This window comes from Psammomys obesus, unplaced genomic scaffold, assembly GCF_907164565.1.
Source record: "Psammomys obesus unplaced genomic scaffold, mPsaObe1.curated_primary_1811, whole genome shotgun sequence".
In the NCBI taxonomy this organism is placed as follows: Eukaryota; Metazoa; Chordata; class Mammalia; order Rodentia; family Muridae; genus Psammomys; species Psammomys obesus.
The window spans coordinates 23,045,999-23,052,886 of NW_026596095.1; positions in this window are offsets into that span (position 1 = coordinate 23,045,999).

Sequence of the window (6,888 nt, forward strand, 5' to 3'; positions counted from 1 at the left end):
AATCTGGTGCTTTCTCAGACAACTAGGAAGATCCAGTCATACCACTCCTAGGCATATACCCAAAAGAGGCGCAAGTACACAAAAAGGACATTTCCTCAACCATGTTTCTAGTAGCTTTATTTGTAATAGCCAGAAGCTGGAAACAACCCAGATGCCCCTCAACTGAAGAATGGATGCAGAAACTGTGGTATATCTATACAATGGAGTATTACTCAGCAATGGAAAATAAGGAAATCATGAAATTTTCAGGTAAATGGTGGGACCTGGAAAGGATCATCCTGAGTGAGTTGTCCCAGAAGCAAAAAGACACGCATGGTATATACTCACTCAGATAAACATACAACATAGAATAAACCCACTAAAATCTGTACATCTAAACAAACTAAGCAAAAGAGAGGACCCTAACTAAAATGTTCAATCCCCATCCTGAAAGGCAAAGAGGATGGACATCAGAAGAAAAAGAAAATAGGAAACAACCTCGGATCCTGCTACAGAGGGCCTCTGAAAGCCAGAAGAAAACAGGAAACAACCTTGAAACTTACCACAGAGGGCCTCTGAAAGCTTCTGCAGTATAGACTGTCAAAGCAGATGCTGAGCCTGATGGCCAACTGATGGGCAGAGTGAATGGAATTTTATGTAAGAAGTGGGAAATAGTAAGAGCTGGAGGGGACAGGAACTCCACAAGGAGAGCAACAGAACAAGATAATTTGAACACAGGGAACTTCCCAGAGACTCATACTCCAACCAAGGACTATTCGTGGAGATGACCTGGAACCCCTGCACAGATGTAGCCCATGGCAGTTCAGTGTCCAAGTGGGTTACATAGTAATGGGAAGAGGGACTGCCTCTGACATAATCTGATTGGCCTGCTCTTTGATCACTTCCCCCTGAGGAGGGAGCAGCCTTACCAGGCCACAGTAGAGGACAATGCAGCCACTTTTGATGAGAACTGATAGACTAAGATCAGAATGAAGAGGAGAACCTCCCCTATCAGTGGCCTTGGGGAGTGGCATGCATGCAGAAAGGGGAGGGAGGGTGGGAATGGGAGGGGAGGAAAGAGGGGCTTATGGGGGGATATAAAATGAATAAAGTGTAATTAATAAAAAATTAAAAAAAAAGATTTGTCAAAAAAAATCTTTTCTTCCCATACTAATTGGAAGTCTTGTTTATATTTGCTTATTAAAATTTTCTTTATGCATGATCTACTTTTATTTTTTAAAGGAAATGTAGGTTTTCTCTGGTAGCTGCTATTCAGCATTGGCTGGAATCTGTTTGGTAGATTTCCAAACAACTGCCTTTTCTTACCCAGTTGTTTTAATTGATGGCTTCCCTGAAGTTGTTTTCTGAAAGAACTGGCTACTTGTTTTTCAAAGTAGTCATACTCATGGCTGTGCGTCATGACAGAGGCCCATGCTACCGATAGAACTGCTATTGTGTGGCCAACTCAAGTTATGCCATGTTGTATGTAGAATGACTATAAATCTTGACCATTTAAAATAATGTTAATATGTACTGTCTTATGATTAAAATTGTCAGCCAAAGTGTTGGACACCAGGTTGTATGACCTCTGTGCCCTCCAGGTTTCTACTTTTCTAAAGTGTCTTTTAAATTTCAGATGCAAGACTACTTAGCTGACCCATCAATTGATCATTCTCATTACCAGGCTTGCTGACAGAATCACGGGAGTGAACTATGATAACCCAAGGTGCTGTGCACTGCATGCTGACAAGCATCGAAGAGGAAGGAGGAATAAAGTTGATCAAAACTACTTCAGCAGAAACCTCCAGCAGGGCAAATGACGATGGCCCAGTCTATCAGGTTTCTGGGTAAGTCTGTACTGCTTCAAGAGTTTTGTTGAAAATCACATACTCTATATCTAAGGGTGTAAACACATTCTGTTTTTTAACACTTAACAACAAAAAAAGGGATTTTATAGGAATAGTAAATAATTTAATTAGAATTTAAAATGCACTCATACTGAAACTTGTAAACAGGGTTCTACCCAACAACAATGCTAGTTGTTTGAATAGGTAATACTCTCTAGTTTTGGGGGATGTATTTACTGAGTTACTGTTCGTTTACCTTCCTTCCTCATTGTAATCCCTTCACCTTCAGGTTCTTCTTTCTTCTGGATGATGAAGATGCTGGGGAGAGAAAGCCAGGGATCTGTAAACGAGCTTCCTGATTGTTCGGAATCCCTGCTCAAAACAGATAGGGAGTTAGCATGCCACCCCCAGTCTGGGTTGCTTAGCACAGAGCAGATTCCCAGCTTTTTCTCTCAGCCCTCTCCAGAGCAATTCATTCCCATGTGCGCTTTCCCGCCCCTCCTCACTAAGGGTGAAAAGGCACACTTAAAACGTGAAAGAATTGTTTTAAACCATCATTACATCAAAAACTATTCCAGTTGCATTAGCTACCTATCTGGTTTCTGCTACAAAATATGACTCATGCAGCGCAAGGAAGGATTTATTTTAGCTTACAGTTTGATGCTACACTCCATCATGACTGAGAAGCTGTGGTAAGCAGGGGTCCAGGCAGCTGGTCACCCAGTATCCACAGTCAGGAAGGTGACACCTGCTAACGCTGCTGCTCAACTCGTTCTACTTTTACTTCGTCCTGGGTCTCAGTGAATGGAATGGTGCTGTCTCCTGTAGGTGGATGCTTCCTCCCCACTCTACCTAATCGAGACAGTCTCTTGAAGGCTTCCCTAGATGTTCCTCCTCCTACATCATTCTGGATCTCATCAAGTAGACAAGATTAACCAGTGCTGTTCTATTCTACCATGTCGCTTCTGGGGGCTCTGGGGATTGAACTCAGGTGGTCAGGCTTGGGGGCAGGCCTCGTGGCCCACTCATCCATCTTGCTGGTCCTCAGCCTGCTTCTCTAAATACTACAGAGGCTTGAAAAAAATAAGTAATATTTAAACTTTATTAATATAAATAAATACACATAAATACATTGTCTAAGGAAAACAACCAGGCAGTAAATAGCTAAGCATGTGAGCTATATAAAGTCTTATTGCAATCCCTCAGCTTTTCTGGTATAGTACAAAAGCAGCCACAGACAATATATAAACACATAGATACTGAAATTTTATTTCAGCATAATTTTACAGGACAAAATAACATTTTTCAACCATGTTTCTGAGCCAGATTGGGCTTATGGGCTAATCTTAAATTTAGTAAGTACAAAATAATGTTTCTCATTTTTTTTTCTACATATCACTTTTAATGGCACTACCATTTTCGCCCTTTTTACCCTTGAACTTTAGCTCTTGTCTTTGTTTCTTATTTTCACTTTTAAAATATAATAAAAACTGATTAATCATCACATGAGTCGAACAGATTCATGGACCAAGGAGAGAACTTCAAATAAGCAAAGGAAACGTCATACAAGAAGGACCGTTTTGGAGACACTATAGGTTGGCCCGTTTAGTACTGTTTCCGACTAGAGTTTGTGTTGTCTTCATCTTCTAAGATAAGAAAATGAAAAAGAGAGAGTCGTGGAACTTGAGCTGGACACATGACAGGGTCATAGCTAATGAGACAGGGAAAACAGAAATCTGCAAGGACTTCTGGGAAGACTGCGTGTCTCACAGAGAGAGTTCCTCACTCCCTCCTCTCTGCACTTACTGCTTGCTGCGTACTCACTACCACTTGGAAAAAGCCATTGGGGATCGAGGTCTTTACGACATCATTTTAAATTCCATTTTGTTTATATTTCATGTATAAGTGTCTTCTGCCTGCATGTGTGACCTTGCACCGCATTCATGAAGTAGCCAAGGAGGCCAGAAGAAGGCGCTAGATCTCCTGGGATTGTGGTTGCATGTGGTTGGGGCTGCCCTGAAGTTCTGGGAATCATGAAGGAGCTGGGGGTGGCACCTGGGTCCTCTGGAAAAGGAACCAGGGCTCTTTACTGCTAAGCCACATTTCCAGCTCTGCTTGAGTCAATGTTGCAAACTACCCTCAAATCTTTTACTATTTGTGAAAAATAAACAAGCTAATTTATGTAAACCACAATGTAACTAGATTTTCTGTTACTGGATAAGTAATTCCTAACTGACTCAGATAGGAAATTGGGATTTTGTAGCAGAAAAATACATTTGCATAAATTCTGCTGGAAATAGCATGGAAAGCATGATGTCTTAAAGAATCCAGTACGGTTAAGTAGCTGGATGACAACAATGAAAATAAATGATCAAACTGGATAATCAGGCCTTTTCAAGAGGTTTCCTGAAGGAGATAAGTATATGAACATCACACAAAACAACGAGCTCTGTAAACCGTGGATGGTAGCACTCATATCTAAATAAGGGTATTTCTAATGGAAAGACTATTTAAGTGAGAAAATTAAGCAAAGATACTCATACAATTAAGAAAAAGGTTGCATGCTCTGTAAAACAGAATAGTTAAACAGAGACTGAAATATGTACCTATTTTGGTAAGACATTAAAAGATTCAAGCTTAAGAGAGATCCAAACAGCTTTCAGATACTAAAAACACACTTCTTGACTCTAGCAAGAACTACTTTGTTACTAGACTCTCCAGTGCCAATGATGGGTGATGAAACACTGCTTTTGTTTTATTCTTTGGTGGTGAAGATTGAGTCCAGGGCCTCACAAACTCTACCCACATACTATATACCACTGTTATGGAAAGCAGCTATCACATGTCGCTGAGTTGTACCCCAGCCCCATGAATACTGTTTCATGGTGTGGAATAAAAAGATATTGAGTCTAGACTTTTCCTTTGTTAGATTATTATTTTGATGCATAAAGTGCTTTATAAAGTTTACAGTATAATGATTCTTTTAAAATATAATCTAGGGCAAATATTAGAAAATATGAACAAGGCTGAATTTTTCTACCTATATTTTTGTAAATAAAGTTTTATTGGCGATTGCTTCTGCTCATTTATTTACATATTGTGTTGGTTTTGTTCCTGGTAAAATGGCAGAGTTGAGTAGTTATGATGAAGAATGTGTGTTCCACAAACTAAAAATATTTACTATATGTCTTTAAAAAAAAGCTGGCCAATCTCTGCTCTAGAATAAAATATTTAAACAAGGAAAGAAATTAAAAAAAAAACAATTTAACTTAGAATGTGTAACTTGGTGACATTTCTCTGCTTAAGTAATGAGGGACCAAACCAAATTGAAACATATTCCTGAAGTCTAGAATTAGAGTGTTTTTATATCCAAATACCACATAAATAGGAGGGAAGACTGGAGGAGGCAAATTTGTAGTTGTGTTTGGCTTTTTTTGTTCAGCACTTTGGATTTGCTTTTAACAATGGCATCCTTTCTAAGGGATACCAGTACATACAGAGATAATTAGGGCCTAAGTGTGGGGTGGTAGAGGGTGTTGGGGAAGGCTGAGACATGGGATTCTATATGATTTCAAGACATGATGTCTGAGTTGCAAAGGGACTAGTCAGTATGGGTGAGTCCTTAGGTTAGGACACTCCCTGTCCCAGCTCTGGGAGATCCACTAGGCCATTAAAAAGGAAAATTTCTTGAGGTAGATTTTTGTGCAATGCATGCAACTTTTCTCTGTGAAGTAGCAGCTCCTGCTTTAAAAAGGGGTGATATAGCTATAAAGGGGTTTAAAACTCAGAGAGGAAGTAAACAGGTGTGTACCGTCAGTCATTAAGAATCAGTCTTCCAACTGTGATCATAAGAACTCTAAATGCATAAAAGCAACCAATGCACAGACAGATGCCCTGATGAGAGTTTTCAGGAGAATCAAATGACTGCACGCTATTGAAACATGGAAACATAGGCACAACGTGAGTTATCGTGCTAATTATCTGAGCCAAAGAAATGCCGAATGTTCTAGAGTCAGAGGTGGGTGGCCTAAGGTTTCCCTCACAATTTAGGATCTATCCTAGCAGTGCCCATGCTCAGCAACATCTTAATACAATTTAGAGATCGAAAGAAAATTATTGGGCTTATTTTCCAGAGACCAGAATCTTTTATGTTATTTTACATGAAAAGTTTCTGCATTAGTTAATGACACAATAGGAAATAGCAATGGTTTTGGAAACAGATACTGGATGAATTTGTTTGGAAGTGAATTTGTCATATTGGGTCCATCAGACATGATGGAAAAATGATGATGAAAAAATGCCCAGACTTACAGAAGGTTTCATTCTAACATTTTACAAATTGACTAATTAACTGTGATGGCAAACAGAAACTTTATTTCAGTGAGTCCTTTATTATACAACTGAGTTCACTGAACTTTATTTATTCTTTATTGTTTTGCTTCATTGAGTTTTAAAAATAATGATGCTGAACATGGTTACATATGCTGGTTATCCCAGCACTTGGGAGTCTCACAAGTTCAAAGTCAGCCTGGGTTACATAAGATCCTGTCTTGGAAAAAAAAAAAAATGAAAAAACTTGGTGGAGTTTTCCATAAACCTTGTTTCATTGTACTTAATGTTTTTTTTTTTTTAATTTGGTTTCAAATTACTGACCGTGATCTAGGTTTGAACCAGACAGCAAGAACTAAACTCACTTCCCATGTCTAAAATTAAAACTATAATTTATAAAATAATGAGAGCATATAATGGGCACTATCATGGAAATAATTTCTAATTTCCAACCACAAATAACATCTACCTTCATAATGCATCTTGGTACTGGAGTAAAGTCATACAAAGGGCCTGGTCTCTTTCTAGGAGCTCCAGAAACAGAAGCCATCATATAGTGTATTTCCTGACCCTGATCACCACTCGGTCCTAAGGTGCTGGAAGTTGCTTGTGTCTGAGAGTGTTCACAGGGTGGAATGTCCAGCTTTGCAGCACTTTGCTATACATGTAATGGCAACAGGAGAGAATGTTGGCATTTACTAAACAGTCGCCTCATGGCACTGATGACCTCAAT